We start from the raw sequence: 17,395 nt of genomic DNA on the forward strand, positions 1-17,395 counted from the left end.
AAGTCGCTCAGTCGTGTCCAATTCTTAGCGACCTCATGGACTGCAGCCCACCAGGCTCCTCCGTCCATGGGATTTTCCAGGCAGTAGTACTGGAGTGGGTTGCCATTGCCTTCTCCAAATTTATGTGGTTAATTAAGCTTAATTCATTGCCCAGATATGCTTGAGAAAGGTTGGACATCATTCTTAGCTTGAACCATTACTGCCAAGCTGGTGGCACCTTGACTCCATTCCCCACTCCCTTCTGTTCCCACAGCAGACATTACTGTGTGTTAGTTGCTGAATCATGTCTGACTCTTTGTGATCCTAGGGACTGTATCCCAGTGGGCTCCTCTGTCCATGGGATTCTCCAGGCAAGAAACCTGGAGTGGGTTGCCATTTCCTTCTCCAGGGGATCTTCTTGACCCAGGGATCAAACCCAGGTTTCCTGCATTGTAGGCAGATTCTTTACCATCTGAGCCACCAGGGAGGCCCAAGACTAGTTGATCTCTTATCTCTTTGAGTCCAAATGCTGCCTCTCTACCATAACTCCAAACTCATTGATTTAACTTGGTGCTGGAGATGAAATCTACTTAGCAGCCAGTCCTGACTCAAGCTATTCAAATAAATGCTGTATCTTAAACTCAGGTCACATTTCTCAGAGATATCCCTGGCTTACTTTCGTATTTTTAAAAAACTTTTGCTCAGAAGTTTTTATCCCCTAATACGCCTGTCTCTGTGTTATTTTTCTCCAGAGCACTGGAGAGAGTATGCATTTGCACTGACTAGAGAGTATGCATTTGTTTGTCTTGTTAACGGACTCTTTCCTCTGCAGTGTCAGCTCTCTAAGGGCAGGGATTCCTGTATGGATTGTTCTGTTTCCCCAGCACCTAGAACAGCTTCTGGCATACAGTGGGTGCTCATTGGTTGAACATTCACATGTGAAAAGAGTCAAACACATCTCTACACTCACAGCTCTCTTTTTATTGCCTCCTTGTTACTTCAGGCTATACCAAACTCTGGCCAGGTCCTCTGTACCTGCTGTTTCTTCTGCCCTAGGCATTCCCCTTTCTGCTTTCTCTCAGCCACTCTCCACATCCCTCAGGTTGCAGTCAAGCATCCCTTCCTCCAGGAAGTCCTCTCGATTTCAGCCTGATGTCTCACAGAGGGATCTCAAGAGTGTCCTGTGCTTCCTGTGAAACTATGGATTTCATGAGGGTGGGAAGTCCATCTGCCCTCTATTTATCCAGGACCTAGCACACAGCTGGCAATGGCACCCCATTCCAGTACTCTTGCCTGGAAAATCCCATGGATGGAGGAGCCTGGTGGGCTGCAGTCCATGGGGTCGCTGAGGGTCGGACACGACTAAGCGACTTCACTTTCACTTTTCACTTTCATGCATTGGAGAAGGAAATGGCAACCCACTCCAGTGTTCTTGCCTGGAGAATCCCAGGGACAGGGGAGCCTAGTGGGCTGCCGTCTATGGGGTCGCACAGAGTCGGACAAGACTGAAGCAACTTAGCAGCAGCAGCAGCAGCACACAGCTGGAAGTTGCTAAATTGGACAAAAAACAAGAACATGAATGGTATGAGGATAATCAGAGTTGCTATTTTTGGTGACTGCTGTGCCTGCACTGGTTTAACTCCTCCTCATTCACTATTTTAGTTCATCCTTACAATAAACCTAAGAGGTCAGTGTGATTGGTCCCATTTTACAGATAAGGGAATCAAGGCCCAGGGGAGACCAAGTGTAGTACTCAAAGGCATGTACTAGAATGAGGGCAGCCCAGATTCTCTCCCCAGGGACTGCTGTCTTCTTCTAAACTGAGAAAAGGCATGCTGTCTTCTCATGCCTGGAGAACCTCCTCATGGGAGGCAAGAGTGGTCAATGTTAGGAGTGTTTGAGTGAAGGTTAACATCAGGCCTGAACTGATGTGGGCCTCCTGGGAAATGACTGAATTATCTCTCGTGGTGCTGTTTCCATGCACATCTTTGAGTTGCTCAAAGGGCAGTGTGGGGGTACTCCTGTGCTGGCAGCTGTGAATGGGCACAAAGTTCTTTGGGGGAGAACAGAGGCTATGATTTCTCCACGTCAAGGTGATCCACCCACTCCTTGGCTCTGATCTGCAGCAGCTCTACCTGCCCTGGAAGTGAGGGACAGAAAAGATCCTGTGTCTTTGTGTAGCTGCTGGGACTCCTGGGTAGTGAGGAAGCCGTACAAGCTGGGCCTCTGGTCCTGCCTCCCTCTCCACAGCTCAGAAAAGCATAGTGGGGTAGGCTGAAAAATGCCCCCCGAGATATCCCTGCAACTGTTGAATGTTAGTTTATATGGTAACAGGAGTTTTGCAGATTAAATTAAGGATCTTGAGATGGAGAGATTATCCCAGATTGTCTAGGCAGGCCCTAAATGTGTCCCTAGAAAAGGGAGGGAGAGGCAGATTCCAGCAGAGAAAGATGCAGGAAGGCACTATGTGCCAAGAAATACAGTTCTAGAATGGAAAGGCCTCCTCCAAAAGGGAATTCTTTATAAAAGACAGGAAGGAACCAGCCATATAAGGATCTGACAGCATTCCAGGTCTGCAGAGGGGAGAGCCAGTGCAAAGGTCCCAAGTCAGAAGCATATGTCAGGTGTCCGAGGCTGCTGCAAGAAGGCAGGGAAAAATAAAATGGTGCTGTGATTCAGTGTAGCAGATGTGGGGTGAAGGAAGGGGCTGAATTCTGAATCTTTCCCAGGCTTGTCCAGATCTGGCCTGGCCCTCCTTGCCATGAGGGGTCTGGTTCCTGGAATCTGCTCTGCCCTGGACTACTTACCATGGCCTACATCCTGGCATCTGGTACCCATCCTGGGAGTCAGGGACCTGCTTTTTAGAACAAGTTCATGACTGTGGCCTGCCTCAGTTGACTTTCAGGTACTGCTTCCCATGTACCCAGTGAGGGGCCTGTCACCCTTCCCTCCCTGAAAATCCTACCAGTCTCTGCTCTGCCTACCAGATAGTCTTGAGAGTCCAGCCTGCTCTCTGTGGGGGCTCACATACTGCTCATTGCCATTTTTGCCTAGGAGAACAATCTCAGCTGGGACTAGATTGCCACCTACTAACTGGACCCAAGTGGAATCATCATGCCTTGGGCTGCAGCCCACAGTGAAGCAAAAACAGCTGAGGAAGGCCACCTCCCTGGCTTTGGAGGTGATACCACCTGCCAGGCTGGGGTCAGTGCCAGGCACTGTGAGACCAAGGCAGGAGGAAGTGGGGGCTACACGGCAGGCATCCAGCAGTATCTGCTCCTGCAGTGACATGGCCTAAGGAAGTTGCTACATGCCCACTGTTGTTTCAGGGCCTGCGTGAACATTAGTTTTTCCCCACTTCCACCCTAACTCTCCACTTCCTAGTCTCTTGGCCACATGGCTGGTCTTCAAAAAGGAGCAGTCCTGTACCCCATTAGCCTAGCCTCCTTCTTCCTCTGACCATGGTTGGGGAGGAAGGAACCAGTCCCTTTGCCACCCAGGCCAGGAGATGTTTTTGTGTCTGCCCCACCTCTGAAAGAGATGGGAATACAAGACCACCTGACCTGCCTCTTGAGAAACCTATATGCAGGTCAGGAAGCAACAGTTAGAACTGGATATGGAACAACAGACTGGTTCCAAATAGGAAAAGGAGTACGTCAAGGCTGTATATTGTCACCCTGCTTATTTAACTTCTATGCAGAGTACATCATGAAAAACGCTGGGCTGGAAGAAGTACAACCTGGAATCAAGATTGTCCGGAGAAATATCAATAACATCAGATATGTAGATGACATCACCCTTATGGCAGAAAGTGAAGAAGAACTAAAAAGCCTCTTGATGAAGGTGAAAGAGGAGAGTGAAAAAGTTGGCTTAAAGGTCAACATTCAGAAAACTAAGATCATGGCAGCCAGTCCCATCACTTCATGGGAAATAGATGGGGAAATAGTGGAAAATGTCAGACTTTATTTTTTTGGGGCTCCAAAATCACTGCAGATGGTGATTGCAGCCATGAAATTAAAAGATGCTTACTCACTGGAAGGAAAGCTATGACCAACCTAGATAGCATATTCAAAAGCAGAGACATTACTTTGCCAACAAAAGTCCATCTAGTCAAGGCTATGGTTTTTCCAGTAGTCATGTATGGATGTGAGTTGGACTGTGAAGAAAGCTGAGTGCTGAAGAACGGATGCTTTTGAACTGTGGTGTTGGAGAAGACTCTTGAGATCCCTTGGACTGCAAGGAGATCCAACCAGTCCATTCTGAAGATCAGTCCTGGGTGTTCTTTGGAAGGAATGATGCTAAGGCTGAAACTCCAGTACTTTGGCCACCTCATGCAAAGAGTTGACTCATTGGAAAAGACTCTGATGCTGGGAGGGATTGGGGGCAGGAGGAGAAGGGGACGACAGAGGATGAGATGGCTGGATGGCATCAACGATTCAATGGACATGAGTTTGAGTGAATCCAGGAGTTGGTGATGGACAGGAAGGCCTGGTGTGCTGCAGTTCATGGGGTCGCAAAGAGTCGGACACGACTGAGTGACTGAACTGACTGACTATATAACTGTTGGGAAGGTAGAGAATGGCAACCTACTCCAGTATTGTTGCCAGAAATATGCATGGACAGAAGAGCCTGGTGGGCTTACAGTTCATGGGTCGCAAAGAGTTGGGAACACGACTGAGCAACTGAGCAAGTAATCGCTATAATAATTTTAGGGAAAAATTTTAAAAGCAGACAGGCCAGAATCCTAGAGCAATTGAATTAGAAAAACTTTTTAACCAAAAGTCTGTGGCTAAGAAGCAAATTTTTAGAAATGTCCCTTTACTCTTCACAGATGATTTGTCTAGAGAAATCCAGTCCTCTTAAAACTGAGTTCCCTGAGATACGGGTAGTACTGTCTATCCCAAACTTTTCCCCCTTTCTTGTCCTACCGTCTGTTCCCCTCAGGATTGAGGAGTTCAAAGAAAGAGGCGGGGCTGAAACCAAGCTAGAACCCTGTGGAGTCTTTCCAGGTATAAAAGTCCTTTCAATATCCCCCATTACCCTAATGATAGGAGCAGGTAGAGTCACAAGACTCCTCGTCCCTCCTGAAGAATATATAAAGCAATCTGATGCATATCTATGAGTTTCTCAGTAAAAACTAAGTCACCCTCACCCCAGTGGAGGAGGATGACTGCATGCTATCCACAAGCATGCAGACCCCAGCCTGGGCCAGATGGTTGATGACAGAGATTCCTGAAAATCACCCTGTTACTTCACCACCGCCAGTGAGTCAGAATGTCCATGAGCTGATTAGGCGTCCTGAGACCCTGTTATCTTCATCCTAATTATCTTCCCTAAACCCTGTTTAAAAGCCACTGGGGAGTTCTGGAGCTGCTCCTTTTCTCTTTGCTTGCCCATCCCTGCCAAAGAAACCCTTACTTTGTTGCAAAACACCCTCTGTCCGAGTTTGGCTTTCTGTGCCACAGGCCCATGAGCCCTTGCTCTGTTACATTAGAAAAAGTTCTTTTATTGAAAATCTATGGAAATTAAAAAAAAAAAATCCAGTGGACTGAATTACAGCCTGAAGTAAGGGAAAGCCTACAAGAGAGTAATCCAATTTTGTGGCTTTCACAGTGTTTAGATGTGAAGATTTCTGCACCTCTTCCAGGAAGCCAAATGTAGGAATTTGTTTATTAGATGTCACAATTGTAGTTCTTGGAATTTAGTTTTCCAAGCAAAGGAAGTGTTGTGAAATGGAGAATAAATTGGATTTTCACTAGGAAATCTGGTTTTTAAGTCTTTCTTGTCAGTCTCTCTCTCTCCTCATTTTAATGGTAGAGTTTTTCTTGCCTCTTTGGGGTGGAACTGAGGGAATTATTAGGGTCCTCAATTAACAAGTGTGTGGTCTCATCAATTCTCTCGGGACATGAAAGCTGTTCCTCACGGAGTAGACTGGTGCTCCAGTAACATCAGGATGGCTTCTTTTTTTTTTTTTTTTTTAACTGGGGCATAATTTGCTTTACCAATGTCATGTTAGTTTTCTGCTATGCAACGAAGTGAAACAGCCATGTGTATACATATTTGTTGTTGTTTAGTCTCTCAGTCATCATGTCCAACTCTTTGTGACCCATATACTGTAGCCTTCCAGGCTCCTCTGTCCACAGGATTTTCCAGGCAAGAATACTGGAGTGGGTTGCCATTTCTTCCTCCAGAGGATCTTCCGGACCCAGGGACTGAACCCCCAAGTCTCTGCATATCCTTCATAGCAGTGGATTCTTTACTGCTGAGCCACCAGTATCCCCTCCCTTTTAGACTTCACTCCACCCCCTATCCCACTTCTCTAGGTCATCAACAGACCACAGATCTGAGCTCCCAGTGCTGTGCTAGCTATCTGTTTTACACATGGCAGTGCCCATACGACAGATGGCGTCTTGATTTCCCCAAGCTCCGTGCTGCATTCACACAATGCAGAATGCACACAGATGCAGAACAGTGAGTCTGCATCTCCTAGTGTCAGACATCTCATAAGATGGCAAACAAATGTTGAGTAAGGAAGAGCCTCACTACCTCCAAGGAACTTGCTATCTAGTGGTGTTTCAGCCTTCGTTCTTACCCCCACACTTTCTGTCAGAACGCTCTTACTTGGCTAATCTCATGTTTATCTCACCACTTATTTCAGGCATCATGGTCTTCTGGAATCTGTCCCTCATCCATCTCCATCCTCACAAGATGCCCTTCCTCCAGCCAAGTGCCCTTCCACTGTACCCCTCCAGCACCTACGTCTTTCTCTCGTGTACCATGTTACACTTCTGTGTATTGTATATCACCTTTTCTGCTACTATTTCCCCAACTACCTTGCAGACTCCTGGAAGGTGAAGACACAATCTTATTTTTTGTAGTCTTCTCACTAGAATGCCTGTTATTGAGTAAATGTATACAAAGTAAATATATACAAAGATACCTGGATTTATTACATGGTAACATTCAGAAAACTAAGATCATGGCATCTGGTCCCATCACTTCATGGGAAATAGATGGGGAAACAGTGGAAACAGTGTCAGACTTTATTTTTCTGGGCTCCATAATCACTGCAGATGGTGATGGCGGCCATGAAATTAAAAGACACTTACTCCTTGGAAGGAAAGTTATGACCAACCTAGACAGCATATTCAAAAGCAGAGACATTACTTTGCCAACAAAGGTCCGTCTAGTCAAGGCTATGGTTTTTCCTGTGGTCATGTATGGACGTGAGAGTTGGACTGTGAGGAAAGCTGAGCACTGAAGAATTGATGTTTTTGAACTGTGGTGTTGGAGAAGACTCTTGAGAGTCCCGTGGAGTGCAAGGAGATCCAACCAGTCCATTCTAAAGGAGATCAGTCCTGGGTGTTCTTTGGAAGGACTGATGCTAAAGCTGAAACTCCAGTACTTTGGCCACCTCATGCGAAGAGTTGACTCATTGGAAAAGACCCTGATGCTGGGAGGGATTGGGGGCAGGAGGAGAAGGGAACAACAGAGGATGAGATGGCTGGATGGCATCACCGACTCGATGGAAGTGAGTTTGAGTGAAATCCGGGAGTTGGTGATGGACAGGGAGGCCTGGTGTGCTGCAATTTATGGGGTTGCAAAAAGTTGGACATGATCGAGTGACTGAACTGAACTGAACTGAATAACTTTTCATGATTTAGCAAGATTAAACTTTTCATGTTTAGCAAGATTAACAATGACCTGGGGCGAGTATTCTAGGGAGCGGTATCCTGTAGAAAGAGCTCTGAGACTTGCTGCATTCTCCCAGCTGTTCCATATGCTTCCTGTCACTTGCTGGAAGGTGACTTGTGAATGTCACTTCTCCTTGCTTGTGACATGGCCACAAAGCCTTGATTAGAGTTATTCTTCTAAATTGAGCATTTCCTTTAGACTTTTCTGAGTAGAAAGTGTAATTTTTATAGTATGAGAGCTTTTTGGTTAACTTAGCCATGGTAATTTGTGGCTTTTTTGCACTCTCTAATTTATCTCTTGAAAATAAGTATCTCTTTTGGTATAATCTTGGGTTGCAGGAGGTCACACTCTTCATAGTGACAGTTTTTGAGTGGGAAGAAGGGGATAGCAGAGGAGTTTGGATTTGTTCAAACAAAGGACACCAGGAAAGCTCTTCTTAGAAGACTGACCAGGGGTGGCAGACTCAGAAATCTAGGATAATCTAGAATTCCTGGCATTTCTGTGGATTTGAAAAATATCAACTTTGACTGAAAAAAAAAAAAAAAGGTTTAAAACAATCTCATTTCTCCAAAATCCTTAGAAATTAAAATGGCTTAGATCATCAGAAATTATAGCCTTATGAGGATAGAGAAAAACAGATCCCCGGTACAATATAAAAATTCAGAATGCTTTCAATTTGATCTAGAGAAATTGAGTCAAAACTAGACAGCTCTTTCAACTCTTTAAAGGATTTTATGATCTGTTGGGACAGCAACTTGGAGGTGGTATATCTACTTACAAATCAAATATTTCTAAAAGTTTTTAAAATGAAATAACATACGAACACAAAGAAGCAAAAGAAATTTATATTTTGAGGAAGTCTGATTTTTGTGATTAAAGCTAAGTAATACATTTTATATATTGTCAAAATATTTTTAGCATATTTTCTTGAAAACATTAGACTTTTTATTGATGTGCAACACAACAGTTCCTAAATATGCAGTTTCTATATTTGTGTTTTCAACCTGTTCTTCAGAATAGCACTTCAGTTGCTTCCTGGAAAGTTAAAAACAATACAAACATTTTTTAAGAACATATAGTGTAATTTTAAAATATGTTTAATTAATTTTAACTTTCTTACTATTTCATGGAATGGTTAATAAGACAAAAATCACTATTTCAGAGTTTACCAATTTAAGTTGCTCTTGTGTGGAACTGTGGAGAGAGAACAGTGGTCCTTATATATTGTAGTTTTCACATTCAAGTTTTCTTATTTATTTAGTATAATTTTGCCGGGGTCCAGCCCCGGTTAGATCCAGGGATTCCCTTGGGAGGACGGCATTGGCGACTGAGAGAAATAGAGAAGGAGATAAGGAAAGAATTTTGCAGTTAAGAAAACAGAGGAGAGAAAAGAGGCTGATATTCCTTGGTTTATGCAGAAAGCCAATAAAGCCCCAGCATGGGACTTGCTCTGTTCATGTAGGCTGCAGGCGCCCTCTCAAATAGCTGAAGATGCCCCACCTTAGGCACCTTCTCAAGTGGGTCTTAGAAGCCCAGGCAGGAAAGTGAACACAGAAGGCCCCTGTGCTCCAGGGAATCAGCCTGAAAAGGAAAATGAAAGAGAAAGAATGACATGGGGAGACCAAGCTTGATGAGCATGGCCCACACTTTATTTTCCAAAGTAGTTTTTATACCTTAAGTTGTGCATAGAGGATAATGGGGGGGTGGGGGTGGGGCGGGGGTAGAGTCATGCAAGGTCAGCAGTCCTTCATCCTTATCGAAGCCAGGCTTTCTTTCTGCAAACTTATCATACGCAAAAGCTTTAGGTGATTTACATCATCTTCTGGCCAGGAGGCCTGTTAACATTTTATGACCCTTTCTTCAGAAAACTTATTTTTCTCTAAAGGTGATTATTCTAAAGTCAGGCGCCACCCTCTGAAAGCATTAGATAAAGTTGCATTCCTATAGGGCAAAAGTGTGGTGGGCTATAACAAGAAAAGAATTAATTCAAGGGTCCAAGGTTACTAACATTAAAGCTACTACTTACATTTCTATATACCAACTGTATTAATCAATATACTCCCAGGGACATAATAGGTAAGGGATATGGAAACTTGGCAGCAAGCATTAGCTCAACAAAGAAATCCTCTACTAGTTCTATTCTAACAATTTTAACTCTCTGAGAAGCTCTGCATTGTTAGAATATCTTAAGCTTCCTGTGCCTCTTGTGGTTGGAGGCTGTGAACAATCACATGTGTAGCTGCAGGAGTCCGAACAAACCTGTCAGGCAAGCTAGAAAGTCATCAGAAGGGTTTGAATTGAAACACACCTATTATGTCCAGGAGACTTATTAACTAGGGTTTTAAGTTGATTTTCTTACAGAGAAAGGTGGTTGGGAATAGCCCCCCGTTAATGTCAGAAGAGTTGGTGAAAGTCGTGAAATAGTAAAACAGACAGATTTTGGTTTTGGGGTAGATGCTCAGGCAGGTCCAGGGGGGCCCCTTGAGTTCTGATTCACCTTTGCATGTCAGATCTCTCCGCATGACCTTTGTCATGGGTGGGAACTCCCGTGCTGGCTCCCAGCATAATTTCAGGACTCTCTTAAAACTAAAATATTGTTAATCCAGAATGCAAAGTTATTAAAAAAGAAAAACAGAATTTCATCAACTGTTGCTATGAGCTGAATATGTGAGTGTGTGCTGTGTCTGACTCTTTGCAATCCCATGGACTGTGGCCCGCCAGGCTCCACCATCCATGGAATTTTCCAGGCAAGAATACTGGAGTGCGTGGCCATTTGCTCCTCTAGGGGATTTTCCCCACCCAGGAATTGAACCCACCCAGGAATCTCTTAAGTCTCCTGCACTGGCAGGCAGATTCTTTACCAATAGTGCCACCTGGGAAACCCCATCTGAATGGGAAAGAAAGTGAAAGTCGCTCAGTCATGTGTCTGACTCTTTGCTATCCCATGAACTATACAGTCCATGGAATTCTCCAGGCCAGAATACTGGAGTGGGTAACCTTTCCCTTCTCCAGGGGATCTTCCCAACTCAGGGATGGAACCCAGGTCTCCTGCACTGCAGGTGGAATCTTTACCAGCTGAGCCACCAGGGAAGCCCCACCTCAAATTTATGTTTTAAAATCTAATGTCCAATGTGATGGTATTAGGGATAGGGCTTTTGATAGGTGCTTAGGTCTTGAGGGCAGAGCCTCCATGAATGCGAAGAGACTCCACAGAATTCCCCAGCCCCTTCGACCACATAAAGATACAGTGGAAGTCTGTGACCCAGAAGAGGGCCCTAATTTGATCATGCTGGCACCCTGATCTCAGACTTCTGGCCTCCCAGAATTGTGAGAAATAAATTTCTGTTGTTCTTAAGCCATTCAATCTTTGGTATTTTGTTATAGCAGCCTGAAAGGACGAAGACAGTGTTTAAGTCTTCTCATGTCTTGATTGAAGAATTATGGATTATTTAGTAGCAAAGGGGAGGCTGCTAACTTTTTATCTGCGAAAAAAGTCCTAAAAAACACCATGAACAATATCATTTACCAATGACTTCAAAGTAGGATTTTATGAATTTTGTAAAATTCCAAAGTTGTAGATACAAGTAGGGAGGAAGTCAATGAAGATAATTAGGAAAAAAAATCCGTTTAATGAAGAAACACAAAATGTACAGATATAATAATACTGTACAAATATAATAATAATAAGCAGTATTTATACTTTATATTTTAATGCTTCTTGGAAGAAAGAAATGAACTTAAACAGTACCTATCACAAGATTCTAAAACAGACAGCAAGTTTACTCTTACTAGAATTCTAGGGACAAGAAAACTGGCATTAAAATACAATAACTTGTGTGCTGCTGTTTACCTTTGATCCTTCAGCTCCAAACCCATCCTCTCTATTATCTATAAGAGGCAGGGCTGGGACTTTTCAAATTGTGCTTCTCCCTTGACAGCTGGTTTCTAATTAGTTTCTACCAGGAGGAGGGAAGAACGGATTATTTCTTCTTGAAGCCCCAGGCTCCAGTTGTTCTGCCACTCTCCCAGAAAGCCAGCCTTATTGTTTCCCTTCATCCTGACTTTTTTTTTTTTTTTTAATTTTAAATTTAGTCTTGGCTTTTAGTACTGAAATACTTTATTCTCCTTCTAAATTATTCAGTTCAATTCAGTTCAGTCATTCAGTCATGTCTGACTCTTTGCAACTCCATGGACTGCAGCATGCCAGGCCCCCCTGTCCATCACCAACTCCCGGAGTTTACTCAAACTCATGTCCATTGAGTTGGTGATGCCATCCAATCATCTCAATCTCTGTCGTCCCCTTCTCCCAACTTCAATCTTTCCCAGCATCAGAGTCTTTTCAGTTGAGTCAGTTCTTTGCATCAGGTGGCCAAAGTATTGGACTATCAGCTTCAGCATCAGTCCTTCCAGTGAATATACAGGACTGATTTCCTTTAGCATGGACTGGTTGGATCTCCTTGTAGTCCAAGGGACTCTTCAAGAGTCTTCTCCAACACCACAGTTAAAAAGCATCAATTCTTTGGCACTCAGCTTTCTTTATAGTCCAACTCTCACCTCCATACATGATTACTGGAAAAACCATAGCTTTCACTAGACGTACCTTTGTTGGCAAAGTAATGCCTCTGCTTTTTAATATGCTGTCTCGGTTCATCATAACTTCCAAGGAGCAAGCGTCTTAATTTCATGGCTGCAATCACCATTTGGAGACCAAAAAAATAAAGTCTGTCACTGTTTCCACTGTTTCCCCATCTATTTCCCATGAAGTGATGGGACCAGATGCCATGATCTTCGTTTTCTGAATGTTCAGCTTTAAGCCAACATTTTCCTCTCCTCTTTCACTTTCATCAAGAGGCTCTTTAGTTTTTCTTCGCTTTCTGCCATAAGGGTGGTGTCATCTGCATATCTGAGGTTATTGATATTTCTCCCGGCAATCTTGGTTCCAGCCTGTGGTTCATCCAGCCCAGCGTTTCTCATGATGTACTCTGCATAGAAGTTAAATAAGCAGGGTGACAAAATACAGCCTAGACGTACTCCTTTTCCTATTTGGAACCAGTCTGTTGTTCCATGTCCAGTTCTAACTGTTGCTTCTTGACCTGCATACAGATTTCTCAGGAGGCAAGTCAAGTGGTCTAGTATTCCCATCTCTTAAAGAATTTTCCACAGTTTGTTGTGATCCACACAATTAAAGGCTCTGGCATAGTCAATAAAGCAGAAATAGATGTTTTTCTGGAACTCTCTTGCTTTTTCGATGATCCAACAGATGTTGGTAATTTGATCTCTGGTTCTTCTGTCTTCTAAATCCAGCTTGAACATCTGAAAGTTCAAGGCTCATGTACTGTTGAAGCCTGGCTTGGAGAATTTTGAGCATTACTTTGCTAGCAGGTGAGATAAATGCAATGTGCCATAGTTTGAGCATTCTTTGGCATTGCCCTTCTTTGGGATTGGAATGAAAACTGACCTTTTCCAGTCCTGTGGTCACTGCTGAGTTTTCCAAATTTGCTGGCATATTGGGTGCAGCACTTTCACAGCATCATCTTTTAGGATTTGAAATAGTTCAACTGGAATTCCATCACTACCACTAGCTTTGTTCGTAGTGATGCTTTGTAAGGCCCACTTGACTTCGCATTCCAGGATGTCTGGCTCTAGGTGAGTGATCACACCATCGTGATTATCTGGGTCATGAAGATTTTTTTTTTTTGTATAGTTAGTCTGTGTATTCTTGCCACCTCTTCTTAATATCTTCTGCTTCTGTTAGGTCCATACCATTTCTGTCCTTTATTGAGCCCATCTTTGCATGAAATATTCCCTTGGTATCTCTAATTTTCTTGAAGAGATCTCTAGTCTTTCCCATTTTGTTGTTTTCCTCTATTTCTTTGATTGTTCACTGAGGAAGGCTTTCTAATCTCTCCCTGCTGTTCTTTGGAACTCTGCATTCAAATGGGTATATCTTTTCTTTTCTCCTTTGCCTTCGTGTTTCTTCTTTTCACAGCTATTTGTAAGGCCTCCTCGGACAACCATTTTGCCTTTTCACATTTCTTTTTCTTGGGTGTGGTCTTGATCCCTGCTCTTGTACAATATCACAAACCTCTGTCCATAGTTCTTCAGGCACTCTGTCTATCAGATCTAATCCCTTGAATCTATTTCTCACCTCCACTGTATAATCATAAGGAATTTGATTTAGGTCATACCTGAATGGTCTAATGGTTTTCCCCACTTTCTTCAATTTAAGCCTGAATTTGCCAATAAGGAGATCATGATCCGAGCCACAGTCAGCTTGAGATTTTGTTTTTGCTGATTGTATAGAGCTTCTCCATCTTTGGCTGCAAAGAATATAATCAATCTGACTTAGGTATTGACCATCTGGTGATGTCCATGTGTAGAGTCTTCTCTTGTGTTGTTGGAAGAGGGTGTTTGCTATGACCAGTGCGTTCTCTTGGCAAAACTCTGTTAGTTTTTGACCTGCTTCATTCTGTACTCCAAGGCCAAATTTGCCTGTTACTTCAGGTATTTCTTGACTTCCTATTTTTGCATTCCAATCCCCTATAATGGAAAGGACATCTTTTTGGGGCATTAGTCCTAGAAGGTCTTGTAGGTCTTCATAGAACTGTTCAGCTTCTTCAGCATTACTGGTCGGGGCATAGGCTCCAATTACTATGATATTGAATGGTTTGCCTTGGAAACAAACAGAGATCATTCTGTTGTTTTTGATACTGCATCCAAGTACTGCATTTCGGTCTCTTTTGTTGACTATGATGGCTACTCCATTTCTTCTAAGGAATTCTTGCCCACGGTAGTAAATATAATGGTAATCTGAGTTAAATTCACCCATTCCAGTCCATTTGAGTTCACTGATTCCTAAAATGTTGATGTTCACTCTTGCCATCTCTTGTTTGACCATGTCCAGTTTGCCTTGATTCATGGACCTAACATTCCAGGTTCCTGTGCAATATTGCTCTTACAGCATCAGACTTCTATCACCAGTCACATCAACAACTGGGTGTTGTGTTTGCTCTGGCTCTGTCTCTTCATTCTTTCTGGAGTCATTTCTCCACTGATCTCCAGTAGCATATTGGGCACCTACTGACCTGGGGAGTTCCTCTTTCAGTGTCCTCTCTTTTTGTTTTTTCATACTGTTCATGGGGTTCTCAAGGCAAGAATACTGAAGTGGTTTGCCATTCCCTTCTCCAGTGAACCATGTTTTGTCAGAACTCTCCACCATGACCCATCCATCTTGGATGGCCCTACATGGCACGGCTCGAGTTTCCTTGAGTTAGACAAGGCTGTGGTTCATGTGATCAGATTGGTTAGTTTTCTGTGATTGAGGTTTTCAGTCTGTCTGCCCTCTGATGGAGAAGGATAAGAGGCTTATGGAAGCTTCCTGATGGGAGAGACTGACTGAGGAAACTAAGTCTTGTTCTGATGGGCAGGGCCAGGCTCAGTAAATTTTTAATCCAATTTTCTGTTGATGGGTGGGGCTGTGTTCCCTTCCTTTTATTTGACTTGGGGCCAAACTATGAGGGAGGTAATGAAGATAATGGCGACCTCCTTCAAAAGGTCCCATGCATGCACTGCTACACTCAGTGCCCCCAGCCCTGCAGCAGGCCACTGCCAACCCATGCCTCTGTTGGAGACTCCTGCACATTCCCCGGGGCAAGTCTGGGTCAGTCTCTTGTGGGGTCACTGCTCCTTTCTCTTGGGACCTGGTAGGCACAAGGTTCTGTTTGCATCCTCTAAGAGTCTGTTTCCCCAGTTCTGTGTAAGTTCTGGCAGCTGTATGGTGGGGTTAACGAGACCTCTTCCAAGAGGGCTTATGCCATACCCATGTCTGCTGCATCCAGAGCCCCTGCCCCAGGTGCAGTTCACTGCAGACCTGTACCTCCACAGGAGACGCACAAACACCATTTTGTCTCAGTCTCTGTGAGGTCTCTGGGTCCTGGTGTGCACAAGGTTTGTTTGAACCCTCTGAGCCTCTCTGACCAGTAGGGGGTTTGATTCAAAACACGATTTCGTTCCTCCTACCAACTTGCTGGGGATTCTCTGCCCTTGGACGTGGGGTATCTCCTCACAAATTTATGGCAATGTGTGGCCACAGAGAATGGTTTAGGAATGGGCATGTGACCCAAGCTGAGTCAATGACAATAATTTTGGGACTTTTTCTGGAAGTGTTGGGCAAGAGGTTTGTTCTTTCTGCATTAGCTGCATTAGAATGTAAACATGAAGATGCTGGTGGTATTTGTACATGAGGGTTGGGGTGGATGATGCAGAAAGAGAGTCTGGGAGTGAATCTATCACTGAGGAGAATGGAGCAGAGAGACAGAGACTCAGGCTCTGGATGATGTCATTTGAGTCTTTGGTTCTTGCTCTGCCAGAAATCAGATTACTTCTGAGTGTCTCAGTTAAGCGAGTTCACTTTATTGTCCAAACCAACTGGAGCTGAGCTTTTGCACCTTGAAAGAATACTGACGTAACCTGAACTTCTCACTCCCCACATTCTTATACCCCATCATATAATGGAATAACATTTCCACAGGGTGGTATTTTGTCTTTACATTTGAACCTATCACTTCCTTGGACAGCAAGGAGATCAAACCAGTCAATCCTAAAGGAAATCAACCCTGAATATCCACTGGAGGGACTGATGCTGAAGCTAAAGCTCCAATACTTTGGCCACCTGATGCGAAGAGTTGACTCATCGGAAAAGACCCTGATGCTTGGAAAGATTGAGGGCAGGAGGAGAAGTGGGCAACAGAGTGTGAGATGGTTGGATGGCATCATGGACACAACAGACACGAGGTTCTGCGGTCCATGGGGTGGCAAAGAGTTGGACATGACTGAGCAGCTGAACCACAATAACAAGTATTACTAATTAAGGAGAACAAAGAAGGAAAGAAAAGTGTATGTCTCAGTTTTGAGTACCAAATTCAATTCACTAGCTGTATCAACAGAGGATGAGGTGGTTTAGATGGAATCATGGACACAACAGACACGAGTTTCAGCAAACTCCAGGAGATGGTGAAGGACAGGGAAGCCTGGGGTGCAACCGTCCATGGGGTCACCAAGAGTCAGACACAACTGAGCAGCTGAACAACAACGTCCTTAATGGCCGAGACTCTTTGTGACCATAGTGGTGCCATGCTGCGGTCTTTCTTCAGTAAACATTTTCTGATACTTTAGTACGTGGAGACAAACAGCATGTACCGTGCTTACCTAGAGTACGTTCAATGTCAAAACTGCAGTCATAAATATTTCCAAGAGCAACACTCTTCCCACCAGACAGCTTATCACTGTAGTCACTATCTGGGCAGCTGTACCCACAGTGGACGCTTTGCTGTTGCTGCTGCCACTGCTGCTACTGCCCGGGCTGGAGACAGACTGCGAAGCCAGGCCGAGAGGCTGGGACTCCACCCGAACGAACTCATCCAGGATAAATTCAATCTTAAAATTTTTTCCTGGGGGGGAAAAATAAGCAGTGTTTGACTTCCTTTGATTATCTGTTTGTTGTCATACACTTCCAACTGGGTTTTCATCAACTTACAAATACTGTATAACCCCTAATGAAGTACTTTGGAAACTGAGTCAAATGAACTGAAGTATAAACAATGGTAGAGAGGGTCTCAGAGTCAGAAGTGTTCTATTTGCCATAGTTAACTTCCCTGGTGGCTCAGATGGTCAGGAATCCACCTGCAGTGCAGGAAACCCAGGTTCAATCTCTGGGTCAGGA

At 44.0% G+C, this 17,395-nt stretch overlaps 1 protein-coding gene and 1 long non-coding RNA gene across 8 annotated transcripts in view; both read right to left on the minus strand.

The window, feature by feature from the left end:
* IFI47 (interferon gamma inducible protein 47) overlaps positions 1-17,395 on the minus strand; it is a 77,858-nt gene that overhangs the window by 9,983 nt on the left and 50,480 nt on the right. The gene's annotated exons all lie outside the window — the stretch shown is intronic.
* LOC112447402 (uncharacterized) lies at positions 8,502-17,128 on the minus strand. Its single transcript, XR_003035592.2, has 2 exons — positions 16,882-17,128; positions 8,502-8,709 (listed from the first exon to the last, which is right to left on the minus strand). It is a non-coding gene; the product is annotated as an uncharacterized lncRNA (long non-coding RNA).

This window comes from Bos taurus, chromosome 7 (genome assembly GCF_002263795.3).
Source record: "Bos taurus isolate L1 Dominette 01449 registration number 42190680 breed Hereford chromosome 7, ARS-UCD2.0, whole genome shotgun sequence".
NCBI lineage: Eukaryota > Metazoa > Chordata > Mammalia > Artiodactyla > Bovidae > Bos > Bos taurus.